The sequence below is a fragment of the Podarcis liolepis genome (genome assembly GCF_965112155.1).
Source record: "Podarcis liolepis genome assembly, chromosome: 2".
Taxonomy (NCBI): domain Eukaryota; kingdom Metazoa; phylum Chordata; class Lepidosauria; order Squamata; family Lacertidae; genus Podarcis; species Podarcis liolepis.
The window spans coordinates 78,951,190-78,967,173 of NC_139555.1; the positions used below are offsets into that span (position 1 = coordinate 78,951,190).

At 40.1% G+C, this 15,984-nt stretch overlaps 2 protein-coding genes across 11 annotated transcripts in view; one reads left to right on the forward strand and one right to left on the reverse strand.

Moving 5' to 3' along the window:
• The window catches only part of CFAP92 (cilia and flagella associated protein 92 (putative)), a 332,392-nt gene extending 331,172 nt beyond the window's left edge, over positions 1-1,220 (forward strand). The window contains exon 21 of the mRNA XM_083489177.1: positions 1,211-1,220. The gene's annotated coding sequence lies outside the window, so the exon portion shown is untranslated. The remainder of the gene's footprint in view (positions 1-1,210) is intronic.
• Positions 1-15,984, reverse strand: part of IQSEC1 (IQ motif and Sec7 domain ArfGEF 1) — a gene marked incomplete at its 5' end in the record, with an annotated part of 298,180 nt that overhangs the window by 250,223 nt on the left and 31,973 nt on the right. The gene's annotated exons all lie outside the window — the stretch shown is intronic.

Here is a 15,984-nt window from a genome sequence, read left to right on the forward strand (position 1 = left end):
AATATGTGAGCTCACGGAGAGGAGATTGTGGCTACTTTGCTCCACCACTGGTTGTTCTCTTGCTATACCGTGTGAAACCATGTTTTGACTTACCATATCATCCTAACACGGGCTCACGGTTTAGCTCTCTCCAGACAAACCATAAGCTTTATCCAAGATTTGTGAAGAAAGAGATAAACCACCAGCCAAGGTTTAGATGACATGCTAATCCAAGCTATGATTTAGCATAGTTTAGCACAGTAGCAGAATGACCAGAGGAGCAAAGTGGCCCCAATCCCTTCCTAGGGATTGCAAAAATTTTGCTCTTCTGTGCTAAGCCAAGGTTGTTCTAAGTCACGGTTAGGATGTTATGGGCAAATGAAGTCAATGGTTCTTAGCTGGCATGCAGTGTTAAAATTCCTCAAAAGTAGGACAGGACAGACCAACTCTTTCCCACCCCAATAAGAACGTTGAGACAAACGAAGAACTTTAACTCAGTCTGTTTGGATGCCCAAACCTTTGGATATGCCTTTATAACTGTAGCCTAGTTCTTTCTGACAGCAGGTATCAATATGCAGCTGGGGAGAAGATAGTCAAATCAACTGCCTTAGCATTCAAGTATTGTTCAGTGAAAGAATGGATGAATTATCACGTTCCCTTTGGTAATTTACTATTAACATCAACAATAACCATGTTTTTAACACTCTCATAATCAAAGATTCATAATATTGAAAATATTTTTTCAGAAAGCAGCCAATAATTGTGTGTGATAGTTCTTTTGATCTGTTTTTTTTCTGGGGGGGGGGCGAGATAACAGGAGTGGAGAACATATATATATATATATATATATATATATATATATATATATATATACCACAACACTGTGACAGAGACTCTTTATAAGATTTTCTTAATTACTTAGCATTTAACCAAGTTAGCTAGTTTATCCATTTTAACCCTATATTGGAGATTAACGGCCAGTCGCTGTGGGTGGTAGCTGCAATCTGCAGAAGTTACCGTTTCCATTTATAATCCAATTCTCTCCCCTCCCCACCGCCAGTAACATTTATAATTTGTTCAGATATCTCCTTAGGTGCCTACCTATATAATCTAACCTATACCTATATAATATAACAAGACTACAACAAAATCTGTAGCAATTGGGTATGCACAAAGCCACATTTTCAATGTTTATTAGAAGAGTTCTCCTTGTTAAATTCTGATGGTCCTGGATAGTCACTTCAATTCATCTAGGGCACATGTGTGCAGAAACAGACCTCCACAAAAGTATTCCTACCTGGATGAGGGGCTGCAAATGAATTCCTAACAGTTAAAAGCTTGATCAGCCAGGACTGTATCCACATAATCACTGTGTGATTACCGGCAATAGCTCTCATAATCCATTCAAGGAGGCAGGCATGCTAAATGGAAGAGGGAAGCTGAATTCAACTATCCTACCAATCCTTCCCTCCTAGACTGGTAATCTCAGAGCTCATCCAGATTTTGTTTTGTGCCACGTTTCTAAGCACAGGTCTGGGTGGTTTTGTTGTTGTTGTTTTGCTCTGGCAACTTCCACAGTAAAAACCACATTTTACCACTGAATTGGGGCAAACAGTAACTGAGTTTTCAGTGCTTTGATTCAGCGGTAAAATGCAGGACATGGAACTTTCAAGCTTTAAAGCACAGACCTGTGCCTGGAAAGAATGGTGCAAAAGAAGTCTGGATGAGCCCTGATAACTGGGAAAATTAGTAAGTATGCAGTCTCAGCTACTGGAACAGCTGTTTAAAAGTCAGAACCGGCCATGAAGAAGCCTGATATTGCAGGTAGGTTCTGTTGTATTAGGGCTATTATGTAATAGTCCAACATAGTCTGAATATCACTAAACGAAGTGCTGTTTAGGTAATTTATAATGCTGCTTGGACACAATTAGTGTCTAACATTGTCTTAATATTTAGAAAAGTATTTTCTGTAATAGAGAACATAGATAATCCTATCTGTCCCTTGGTGTGGTCATAATGAAAGAATTATGCCAAATTTAGGAAGCGTTTTAAAAGTTTCCTTACCATATATCATACTTCACATTTCATGTTACTCATGGCACATATCCATCTCTCTCTCGCTCTCTCTCTTGGGCTGAATTTTGCAATGAGTCCATTCTTCCCAGAAGATGATGAACCAGCTGCCAAGCATATGGCTTTGGCACCACTTCTTGGAAAACAACTACTTGGCCCATACTCGCCACTAACATCAAAATCAATATTACAATATTTAAATGATTTGGGCAACCTATGGATGCACAACCAGGATTGATGAAAGAGAAACATATGGAGGAGCTCCAGTAGAAACCACAATTCCAAATTAAGAAGTCATTTTCTTATCAGAATGCCATACATCAAAATGGATCTGCTCAGTTGCTAATATAGCTTTTGTTAAAGTAGTAACAGTACTTTTAACAATTTTTTTGAGGGGGCCACAATACACAGCAGTTGTAACCAGCAGGACCAATCACCAGTGAATTGCAGCCCAAAAAATCTGGAGGGCACAAAATTGGGAGACGCTACTATATACTGGACTTTATTAAACCATCTCAGCTATACATATCCAGCTTTCCAAGATAACTGGGTAGTCCAGAAAAACTATGCAAGAAAAACTACAGTGGTGCCCCGCAAGATGAATGCCTCGCAAGACGAAAAACTCGCTAGACGAAAGGGTTTTTCGGTTTTGCGTTGCTTCACTAGACAAATTTCCCTATGGGCTTGCTTCGCAAGACGAAAACGTCTTGCGCTTTTTTCTTAAAGCCGCTTGAAGAGGCGCAGTTGTGACGGACCGTGCTTCGCAAGACGAAAAGACTCGCGGAACGAATTATTTTCGTCTTGCGAGGCACCACTGTACAAATAAAACACCACACAGTACTTAGTGGGATAGAAATTGCATTTTGGGGGTAACTGCATTTCACACAGTGCTTATGGCATTCTAGCTACAATCAGTAATATTTTCAAGAAATAAACATGCCAGTGCTACATTCACGGAAAGGATCCTTGAGAGCCAATGGCTCAGCATGAAACTATATCTCTGCTTAGGAAGAGTGGTGCTTTCTTCACTGTAAGTACAGTCTATAATAATATGAATGTTTTGTCAGTGGCAGCTATGACAATATTCTCCAGTGTATACAGTTTAGCTTCTTAAAAGTTAAATGGTGAATGAACGTTTGGGAGAGGAAGGAGAAATAAGGATTTATTTTGTTTTTGTACATTTTTGCTAACCAGTTTGGAAAGGAAAATGCAGGCAATACATGCTACAAAAAAAGAAATGCTCAATCTTCCAATTTAGGAAAACAGCATGGTAAATGTACAACTTCCAGCCTCCTGCTAAATAATAATTTCCCTCATGCTCTCCTAATTTCATATACCCAGTGCCACATCTGCCTCCATACCCCCGGTTTACCAACACACACTACTTCTATACTTCTTTTGGCAGCATCTCATGGACTGTCACTGAGGAAGTTTCCTGAACCTAAGTGGGTTCTTTCCGGGTGATACCAAGACCTGCCATTGTTAGGGGGGAACAAAAAGCCCCAAGAAAGAAGCAGAAAAATCAAAGTCTCTTTCACAGAGGAAGGGACTTGAGGGCAGGTTTAGATGGCACACTAGTTTGGATGTCATCCATAATGTACCACTGATAGTAGATAGATAGATAGATAGATAGATAGATAGATAGATAGATAGACAGACAGACAGACAGACAGACAGATAGATGATAGATAGATAGAGATAGACAGATATATGGCGTGCAAGCAGCTAATTGTATTATTCCTCTAGCCAAGAAACCGTTCCAAGGTGAAACCTTAATGAAAAATACTGCTTGTAAAGGGTTGTTATTGTTGCAATAGTATGACAAGATAATGTAGAAAAGCTCTGCTGGTTCTGGTCAAGGGCACTCAACTTTTGCTCACTTGTTTAAGCAAGATCTAAAATGCGTAACTGGTGTCCTGGTCTCTGGGCTTTTAAAAGGTCAAACTGAGTTTGATCCTCTTCCATCTCTTCTCTCCTTAGATGTTTAATATCAGATTTAGGAGATGGGATCAAATCAACTGAGGCCTCAGCATTAATTGAAGCTGGGTTTAACTCCTTCCCTTGTGTCATTCCCTGCCTCAAAGAAAAATCCTTACAAAGCTACAACTTGCCCCTGCTGTCACATCTAGTTTTGTCTTCAGAAACCAGGCATTACATGAAAGCATATGAGATAGCAAACCTGCTGAAAATAATTAAGTTTGGGTCTGGCCAGTGTCTGGATGGTAAACCGCCTTAGAAACTGCATATACAATGTATTTGGATCAACAGAAGAAAGGCAAGATAACCGAAATAAGTAAAATGTATTTTAAATTCTGTGGGAGTTGCAAATTGCATGCAAGCAAACAACAATTGGCATTTTATAAAATGAATACTGAAGTATACAAGATGCTATCCAATCGCCTTAGGGACTCTACTCTGGGTTGGGTTTACTCTTTAGCCTTTTCTTCTCCCAAAGATGTCCCACAAGGCAGTGGGAACGGAAGTCTGCTCAGCTGCTGCAACCTTCCAACAGCTTGACCTTGCCCCCAAAGGCCCACTCCAAAGGCCTACTCCTCATTGTCTCCTGAGACAAATAGATCCCAGCAACTGAAGTATAATACTGTTTGAATACAAATCTAAAAATTATTAATTTTCTTTATATGCTCTAGCTCCGATATTAACCCAAGCCCTATTGTCTGATTCCAGGGCAACTTCCAGGGCCATCTTGGTGGCTGCTCCCAGGCTGTGGAAGTGCTTTCCTGGGAAAGATAGACTGGCTCCCTCCTTGCTGTCCTTCCACTGGCAGCTGAAGCCTTTCTTGTTCCAACAGGCTTTGGTGAATTGACTGCTTTTAGTTAAAGTGCTGGTTCCATGCTATTTTTATTGTAATTATTGGTATGTTTTAAATAATATTTTATATATGTATATGGTTTTAATTCTATCAGTCCTCAGTTGTTTTTAATGATTCAATTTCTATGTTTTTAACAGTTCTTGTTCTTATCTGTGAGCAGCCTTGAGTCGCGTCAGGGAAAAAGGCGGGGTATAATGAATGAATGAGTATTGTTCCATTAAATTCCAGAGATATGATTTACTTCCTCAGTTCAAACCAAATGCATGCTTTCAGCCTTTAGTTTGGAAGACACTGCGGTGTTCTGCAAATTTTATCTAATTATGGCAAATATTTGCTAATGAAAGGCATGGTTTGGAGCCATGTTTTACTGTGTTAGCAGCGAGGATTGAAGGCAAAGCAATGGAGCAATAACAACAACCAGAATGAGATGAGTCAAAAATAACCACAGTTTGCCATAGTACAGGGCAAGAATTCAATCCGTGGGCAGCCTGACTGCTGGCCAGTCCAACCATCCTTGCTTGTATGCTGAGATTATCTTGTTCATAGTGTAGGAAACTTAGCCTGCACTCTCTGGCACAAAACTGTTAAATCATCATCATCACTCATTCATTCATTTAATTTCTAAACCATATTTTCATACTCATTAATGCTTTGGTTTGTACCTTCAATGTTTACACTTTACTTTATCTCACAAATAATTGTGTTTCCAAGTCTTGACAAGTTCTGTGACATACAGCCATGTGACATACAACCATCTAATTTCATCAGCATCTGTATTAAATGTAACAAAGAAAAAAACTCTCTTTCAAAGGTCTGTGGTATGCAGTGCTCTTCAGTTTTTATCAGCATTGCAATCCACTTTCTAGTCTGACCTTCAGGAAACTTGGCTTTAAGCATCAAAAGACACTTTCTCCTCAACATTTAAGAAAATTTACCGTACATCACCCCTTTCTGCTCTGTCCCTGTTGCCTCTAGATATAACCCAGACCTTTTGTCTAAATCAGTGGCAATTCTCTGCACTATTCCCCAACAACTGCTTCTCGTTTTCCCATTGAGCAGGTTCTAAAATTCAATAACAAAAGAACATCTGGTCACATATCCCCTTAATTCATTTAATATTTATATACAGCACAATAATAAAAAGCTCTCTGGGCAGTTTACAAGTAAACCTTTCCCAGTGGCAGCGTCTGCAAGACACTAAATACACTATGGATTTACTTGTTGGGATATGTTTGTGTCTTTTGAAAAACCATATTTTATACTTGAAACTCTCTTAGATTATGAAAAGCTGTAGCATATAGAGAATTTAATTTTATTATGCTCAACAAGCACTATAGACCAGTTTGCACATGCATTTTAATTTATTGTTACCGCTAGAAAATATATAGAACTAAGTTCCAATTAATATATGTTGCAACTACTTTCATGACAATATAAACCGAAGTGTCGTAGTCATTCCATGTGAACAAACTTTTCCAAACTACACAATCACAACATGTATTTATGTAAGTTACACATGAAGCTTTGAATAATTCCCTACTGGGAAATAAAATAAAGCTAAATACTCCATAGAAGCTTTCTGTATGTAGACTACTTTTGTTTTCTTGTCATTTTTGTCTTCCTTAAAGTACAAAGAACAACTCTTGACAGCTTTCCTCCTCAACTTCCTTTTCACTCAGGCTGCCAGCAGTATCTTTTTCGCAGCAGGGAGTGAAACAACTTGTTACAACTGTTAGATTCGGAAGAGCAAAATGACATCTGCATCCTTTGTGATAAAACCTCTGCGTTTCAGCATTTTAAAGAACTACTGAGTTGCAATATACTGTATTTTGGAGCCACCTAGTCCACTGTCTTAAAGGCTTTGGCTGCTTACAGTTTACTGCAACAAAATCATTGCTTTGGTGACAAAATAGATCCACACTTGGGCTTCAGACTGGGGGTGCTTGATAATTTTGATCTTTGTTAATCAGGTCAAATGGACTGACCTGGTCCTCACAATTCAGACTATTGTATAGACTGGAGTTTAGCAACTTACTGAATTTCACAATTCTCCAAAAATAAATGTGTACAAAAAATTAAATTTTGAGAACCTAACTTTAAAATATATTCAGTTTTATAATGAAATGAAACTGATATACAGGGGAAAAAAGATGTAAAAGTAAACAGGACCAAAACCAGAGATTCTTCCATCCCTAGCTCCACACTAATCTTTCCATAAAGACAGGATCATGCATGGTTTCCAGTCAATGTATATAATCCCCAATGGACTTGGAATCGGCATATAGTGACTGAATTTTGTACATTCTCCAGCCATTATGCATAATCTCCAACAGGCACTGGGGAATGTACATATCTCAACTGCATTTTTGTCCGTTCTCTGGGAAATATGCACATTCTCTGGTCAGTATTCATAATGTCCAAGAAACATGCCCTTTTCTCTACTTCTTGTTCAGAAGTGTGCTATCTGCACTCCCCACATTGCTTCTGGCCTACTTACATGGCCCACAACATGCACACACACACACCCCACACACCATCAGCCAAGAAGCAGAGAGAAAAGGGCCCCCAGAGAAGCATTATAAATTTGTTCCTCAGCTTCTACTAACAAACACACTTTTAGCCCACCTATCCTGCCAGACTTGGTGCACTTCCACTTATGGAAGTTTTAGGTGAGGACAGAAACATTAGATCAAGATCACTTTCAGGATGCTTTGCATAGAATCATCCTGATGTTTGTAACCCAATATTAGCTACCTGATTTATTTATTTGGATTTCAGTCAACTGATACCCCACTTTTTCATTCAATGACATCCAAGGTGACAAAACAGCACAGAATTAAAACATCAATATCAAATACAATCAGAAATAAAATTTTAAAACACAGCATCACTAAAACAGGCACAGAACAGGAATGGCACATCAGATACCAAATAAAATTAGCCAGATTTTTTAAAATTCAAAATATCATCAAAAAACAATGTCACGCAGTATTCCTGAGACTGGGTGTTCCATGGGTTGAGCAAGGGAGCTCTCCCCTACATTTCTGCCAGGATGCAGACAGGATGTGTGAGCATGTGTCTCCCTAGCCAATTTTAATGGGAGAGGCAGAGAGAAGACAATCCTATAGGTACCTTGGTCTCAAACCACCTAGGCCCACAAAAGGCAATAAGCAACACTTTGAATTGAGCATGGGAACAAATTAGTAGCCAGTACAACTGTAAGAGCAAAGGAACTGCATGTTACAGCAAACTGGCCATAGTCAGGACTTTAGCAGCAGCATTTTAACCTACTCCAAGCCACCACCTGCACATCCAGCAGCACTTAATGCTCAGTAAGGCATTTGACAAGGTGCCCCATGATATTCTTGTAAAGAAGCTGGTAAAATGCGGTCTTGACTATGCTACCACTCAGTGGATTTGTAACTGGCTGACTGACCGAACCCAAAGGGTGCTCATCAATGGTTCCTCTTCATCCTGGAGAAGAGTGACTAGTGGGGTGCCACAGGGTTCTGTCTTGGGCCTGGTCTTATTCAACATCTTTATCAACGACTTGGATGATGGACTCAAGGGCATCCTGATCAAATTTGCAGATGACACCAAACTGGGAGGGGTGGCTAACACCCCAGAGGACAGGATCACACTTCAAAACGACCTTGACACATTAGAGAACTGGGCAAAAACAAACAAGATGAATTTTAACAGGGAGAAATGTAAAGTATTGCACTTGGGCAAAAAAAATGAGAGGCACAAATACAAGATGGGTGACACCTGGCTTGAGAGCAGTACATGTGAAAAGGATCTAGGAGTCTTGGTTGACCACAAAGTTGACATGAGCCAACAATGTGACGTGGCAGCTAAAAAAGCCAATGCAATTCTGGGCTGCATCAATAGGAGTATAGCATCTAGATCAAGGGAAGTAATAGTGCCACTGTATTCTGCTCTGGTCAGACCTCACCTGGAGTACTGTGTCCAGTTCTGGGCACCACAGTTCAAGAAGGACACTGACAAACTGGAACGTGTCCAGAGGAGGGCAACCAAAATGGTCAAAGGCCTGGAAACGATGCCTTATGAGGAACGGCTAAGGGAGCTGGGCATGTTTAGCCTGGAGAAGAGGAGGTTAAGGGGTGATATGATAGCCATGTTCAAATATATAAAAGGATGTCACATAGAGGAGGGAGAAAGGTTGTTTTCTGCTGCTCCAGAGAAGCGGACACGGAGCAATGGATCCAAACTACAAGAAAGAAGATTCCACCTAAACATTAGGAAGAACTTCCTGACAGTAAGAGCTGTTCGACAGTGGAATTTGCTGCCAAGGAGTGTGGTGGAGTCTCCTTCTTTGGAGGTCTTTAAGCAGAGGCTTGACAACCATATGTCAGGAGTGCTCTGATGGTGTTTCCTGCTTGGCAGGGGGTTGGACTCGATGGCCCTTGTGGTCTCTTCCAACTCTATGATTCTATGATTCTATGATTCTATGACTTATTGATCCAGGAACACCACAACATACAAACCTGTTTTTTTCAGGGCACGTGCAGTCTCTAGGATCGACAATTTAGTGACCAAAATCACCTACTGTTTTATTTGGATTTATTGGCCTATATCTAATATTCCACTGGTTCCAGGCAATGGTTCAGGATTTCTATCACTCCCTGGAATCAGGTGTACTGATATTCCACAGCTGTTACATACAGGTATTAGGTAGCACAGGGAATAAGATTGAACCCTGAAGATACAATGAGACAATGGGCATGGAATCGAACAGAAATCTCCACCACCAATTTTCTGAAAAACTTATCAGGAAGGAACCGTCTAAAAATTATATACCAAAAGCCCATCCCCAAAAGATGGTCCAGAAAGATACAATGGTCAATTGTATTAAAAACTACAAAGTGGTCCAGCAGTACCACAAAGGAATCCCTCTATCCATCTCCCGGCACTTATCATCTGTCAAGGTGACCAACACAATTTCAGTGCTAAAATCCAGAAACAGGACTGAAAAGGACCCAGATAATTGGTCCAAGGAAGCTTGGAGGTGGGTTGCCATCCCATGCTCAAGTTTCTTGCCCCCACCCCAAATGGCTTGAAACAATCCAGCACAGTGGGATGGAGGGCTTTTTAAAAATAAAGGTTTCATGCCTGCTTCAAAGAACCCACACTTTCAACATGTGACTGGCTAAAAAATCTCTCTCCCCTTCTGTTTCCCCTGCTGCAGGATTGAGAAACGTGTTTTAAAAGGATTTATGTCCTTCCAATATCCCCATCGACAAAACTAAAATTATGTTTGCAAATAGGCATTTATTTTACAAACAAAAAACTGAGCTCAGTGCTGCTTGTTTACTCAAAAAGGTAGCAAAATAAAATGAAGTAAACAGCAAGACTGCTTAGGGACACAGACACATACTCCTAAGGGCTTGGTTGCATAGGTATAGCCTTGAGCACTGAGTATGCTCTGATAAAGACTAAGACCTATACATAGAGCATACATAGGGCAGTTTTTGAAGCAGTCCCAACTTCTCCCATATCGGCTATGGTGGCTGTGCTGGACAGGATGCACAAGAACAAGAGATGGTCAGAAATGTTTGCAGAGATTCTCTGAGTTCAAATATAAGTATAAAATGTGTGTGGCTTTGAGATTGTGAAGGGAGAAATATTTAAAATTTGCTTGGTATTCTCACTGGGAGGGTTGTGCCCCAGTTACTCTACTGGACCACCCTTCACTATCCAATAGTACTAAGCTTAATGCAGTGTCCCAAAACTGAAGCAGAGTCAAACATTTTTACCTAAGCAAACTGCAAATAAATTACAGGTGGCCACTGAATGCATCTTACCACCTGCAGCCATAATACAACTTGATAACCCCTGAATTAATCACTTAGTTGTCCTGCCCGGATAATGCATTTGTCAGTTTACATTTTCTCCAAGCGGAAATGTCTTAGATCTGCAGTGTCATGCATGTGTACTACTATCCTGCACAGCTTCAAATTGTGTTTTGGGAATTCATGATGAAAACTCATTAGCAACCCATGTACTCATTTAAATTGTGCACCTCTGATTTGCCCTTTGCTATTTATTAATGACCAGCTTCAGGACTTGAAAGCCTGGGCTGCAGCCATAGACACCAAATCCAGCCAATCAGTGCCAATCAGGAAATGCTCAATTTGGCACTCATTGCTATAATAAACCATGAACACAACAGGAAGAAAGTAATTATCTTTTGATGGACTGAGAAGTCAGAAGGTAAACAGGTTGCTCTGGATACAAATTTTCTGTTTATGCCACTGATCCCATCTAACTAGAAAAACAAATTGTTCCGTTTGCACCAAGGTATGCGACATGAGCTCCCTTAAATTAAACATTCAGATATACTGTGTGTTTAAAAATACAATACATTATCTAGATACTTAGTAAGCAATGGATTCACAGAACTACTTCCTAATTTGTGTTCTGCCATGACACTGTTCAATACGCACCTAGAATTTCAAAAAAGGCTGAATATATACTCTGTATTCTTGACTTTTAAAGATCTAACTAAACCACAGTGTTTCTCAGCCCACACAGATAATATTTAATTGAGGAGTCATAAAATGACCAGATCAGACCATGTGAAAATTTCAATATAATGCTGTGGCAATGATTCCATCAGCTTAAGCATTTCAGCTTGCCAGACAGGATGACTCCCCTTTCCTTCCCCAGTACAGTCTTGGGGGTTCTCCCAACACCCCACCTCGAGCCAATTTCGGGGACTGATGTGGGGAGAAGGAAATGTCCAACTACGCTAGTGGAAGTCCTTGCACATACTTCCATTAGCAGTAGCTGTTAGTTGAATCCCACCCAAAATACTGTCTAAATAAGTCTCATAAGTAACTGCAAGTCAGACAGTAATAAAATTCTGTGGGTTTTTTTAATGGAGCTCAGCAGAATCTCATCATGAATATGCTCAGAGTTAGAGCAACAGGAAGGATCTCTATATCTCACTTCCTTCAATTGTTTCTTTTTTGTAAATATGGAAAGAGCATACCTTAAAGGACAAACTGAAAAGCATGCTAATTAAGGAGGGAAGCCTGAATGTGAACTGGAGGAAATCTTAGCAACCTAACATGTGTTACTAAGTTAACGATTACTTACTCAATAGTTTTCCATGGCTGAAGAGCAATGCTGGAGTATCTTTATCAGTGAACATAAAACAATGTTTTCTGTTAAAAAATAAATAAAAATAACTTGTTCATTGGTATTAACAATACATATTCTGTACCAAAGCAAATGGCTGCTTACCAGAGATATAAACTATTGTTGAACTTTCCATAATTTGCTGGGCACTAAAGATGTCTAAGGCACAGGTGGCGCTAACCCTAACCCTAGCCCTAACCACAGAGCCTAGGACTTGCCGATCAGAAGGTCGGCGGTTCGAATCCTTGTGACGGGGTGAGCTCCCGTTGGTCAGTCCCAGCTCCTGCCAACCTAGCAGTTCGAAAGCACGTCAAAGTGCAAGTAGATAAATAGGAACCGCTCTGGCAGGAAGGTAAACGGCGTTTCCGTGCGCTGCTCTGGTTCGCCAGAAGCGGCTTAGTCATGCTGGCCACATGACCCGGAAGCTGTCTGCGGACAAACGCAGGCTCCCTCGGCTCATAGAGCGAGATGAGCGCTGCAACCCCAGAGTCGGTCACGACTGGACCTAATGGTCAGGGGTCCCTTTACCTTAAAGATGTCTAAATAAACTAATACATTTACTGAAAAGATGGCATATTGTCTTCATTTACAGCTGCAGAGTGTAAGATACTTACCACTGAGTACATTGCCAAAGTAGTGACTTATTGTGTTAACAAAATATAGGTGGTTTACCTCTTAGATTGGTCAGGATCCAAATAACTACTTTAAGCAGAGAGAGTTTTGATTTATATCCCTTGCTTTGAACTTTGAAATCCCCATGACAATTAAAGCTGCTTTTGAAACTCATACCCATTTTCTAAGCAGGTTGCCATGTGACATGCATGGGTGTGTTTGAGCAGGAAATAAAACTGTTCAAGAAATTTAGCTGCCATGGGAATGTGGAACTAACTTTCCCCTCCCCCCACCTCCGAGCCATTGTTAAGAATTTCACTGCTCTGTGTTTAAAAGCTGCAATATGCTTTGCCAGCAACGGCAAATACCCACTAAAGTCAGATATTTACCATACCATATTAAATAGTTTATTTTTATACTAATACGCTTTATAGATTAGGGGAAATCCTCTCTGGGCACTGTGTTTTTCATGTACTATGAAGTCTTTCATAATCATTCTTTCTAGTTAAGATTTTTTGTGAAAGCCATTCATAATTATTGCAGGAGGCTGTTTAAAATAGATAATCAGAAAACAGAAGTGCATGATGTTGCAATGTTAAAACATACAGATATAATCAGAAAAATAACATGTCACAATTCATTCAATTTTTTTCCTGTCTAAGGGGTAGTTAAGAGGATTAAGAGATCAAAAATTCTGATTAAGAGGTCAAAGCAAGTATGCAGTCAAAAATTAGTTTTGAAGGCATTAGGTTCTTGCTACATAAGGACTAACTATAATGTTTCTGCTTACAGTTCAAGCATTTTTACTCACTGTGTTCAATGTAAATAAATGTGCATACTATTGGAGCCTACATTATTCCTATTCACACAACCATCTTCACTCTATACCACCTTCCAGCTGCATTGGCCTACCCTGCCTGTAATACAAAAATATTCATATTCCAGCTTTTCACACACAGCATGTTCCATGCCGAATTCTACACATGGTAGAGGCATGCATATTGGCTGTAGTGCCTGACATTTTGCCACAGGCTGATGTAGTCCATTTCCGCAACTGTAACAGAGGTACTCCAAAAAGTCACTAAAAGCTGTGACACCACTGTTCATGCGCTCCCCACCACAGCTCCCCAGTACCTTGGTTCAGAAGGCTAAATTTTGTCTGGAAGCTCGTAAAGCTCTTGTAAACTGGGGCAAAGTGCTCTTTAAGCCCATGCTGAAAACTTCTATTGAAATAGGCAAGGGAGTGTCTATACTCTCAATATGGTAGCTCTATGTTTCTCATCAGGGGGTGGATGTTTACACCTGTCTTGGCCCACTACCCAACACTAGGAGTCTTCATGCAGCTGCCAGAGTAACTGTAAAGGGGCTTTCTGCCCTTTTGGAACAAGCCATGTATTAAAAGTTAAATGGGGATGGAGGGTTGCTAGCCACTAGTACCACCAACCTTGGAGTTACTTTGAAATGTGAAAATACTGGATATAGTTAAACTGACTATTCATCAACTTTATGCTTACTTTTGATACAAATGGTTCAACAGTTAGTACAACAGTGCATTGAAATTATAATGTATTTTATGTAGTATGATTATGGATCATTATTCTAAACTGCTTATTTTCTGTGGATGGCTTTAAGCACAAATATATTTGTGAGGAAAGCAGTATGTAACTACACTACGACTTAATGTCAGACCTTCATGTAATTCTTAATCAAATCAAGCAGCACTGTATTTCCCAATACAGTGTTGGGTAATGTATTTCCCAATACATTTGTTACAGAGAGCTATGGTATTTTGACAGGAAGTACTGGGCTGACCAACTTTCCTGCATCTATAAACTGGAACATGTAAAGAGGAACTGGGGGCTTCAAAGAAGAGCTAATATCATATACTGACAGGCAGCACAAAGCATAGAGGCCTAGAACTTTTAGCAATACATTTGTGTTCCTAAAAAAAAAAAAGGGGGGGGGGAGTCTCTCTGTGGATTCAACGAACAATGACAACTCCTGCTTACGTACTATGTGGCTTTGCAAGCCAGGAGGAATTTGACAGCCAGCCAAGTGATGCCACCTATTATTTCCTTTATTTCAAAATGCACAATCTGGTTATTGTTTCTCGTCCTCCCTTGTCCTCCCTTCCAAGAATTGCTCACCTTTCCCTACTCTAGTGAATTCCAAAGTAAAGTACTATATGTGTATCATTTCTCCTTTCAAAAAAGTGTACATTAACACTTCCATGCTGCTATTTTCTCAAGAATTCTTCATTTGGGAAATTCATTTAAGTTGCTCCCCTAACCCCCTCTCCACCAAAATAATATTCTTTCACAAGCTTAAGTAAACAGAACTCCAACTTAGCCTATACTTCAGCTTTATTACCTTATGCAATGAATACCCAAATGATATAGATTCAATTCATTGCTCCTTTCCTCACAGCACCATCTCCCACACTATTCCAGGGAGCCCTCCACTGTACCTTTCCAGTGATACATAGGGAGGTGGAGAAATCAGTGAAAATCGCTTCTCCACCTTCCAACAAGGAGAGCCTTGGTAGAAGATTCACAGTAACTAACAAAAGAAACCGACAATTACATATTTCTTTACATAGATGAAGATAGGTTATATGGGAGTGGAGCTGGTTGAGAAGAGGTACTGCAACACCAGAAACTCTTGACTGAAATGTTTTCTTCTCCCCCCCCCCCATGCAACAATATTAAGCTAGTGTCTTGGCAGACACACAACCCTTTGTCCGCAGCTTGCAGCCAAAGGTGTGCTGCTAGAAGACTGAGAAGCTAGTTTCCATTTTTACCACAAATGGATGCCAGAAAACAAGACAGACAGCATCAACAGGCATCAGGGTCAATTGTTGTTGATGTTCCTTTTGGGTCATACTTTTGGGCTGACATAAAAGCAAGGGCGGCATCATTTCATCATAAAATGGTGGGGGAGTGATTGTGCATGCCTAGAAAGCACAGTGCAGACAGATTGTTGGTATTGTATCTTTGCGGCAACTGAAAATATTTTTAAAATGTTGTTTTTCAAAAGCCCAATCATTCACAGTAATAACTTGTTCACCCTGAACCATCAAAATGGTGGCAGATTGCAAGAGCACCCTTAATTCCTCTAGCTGAGGTCAAGTTAGATCAGGAATAACATGTAGCCTCCTCCACTGCTTCTGATCATCTATCCTGCTCATCTTCAGCTCTGCCTGCTTCTATGCCCTTCACCACGTCTGCTTGCCATTGTCATGCCAGTTTTTACCAGAAACAATGCCAACAAAGGCATAGAAAGAAGAAGAAAAATAGCAGGTGCCTAATCCAGATGGATAGCTACAG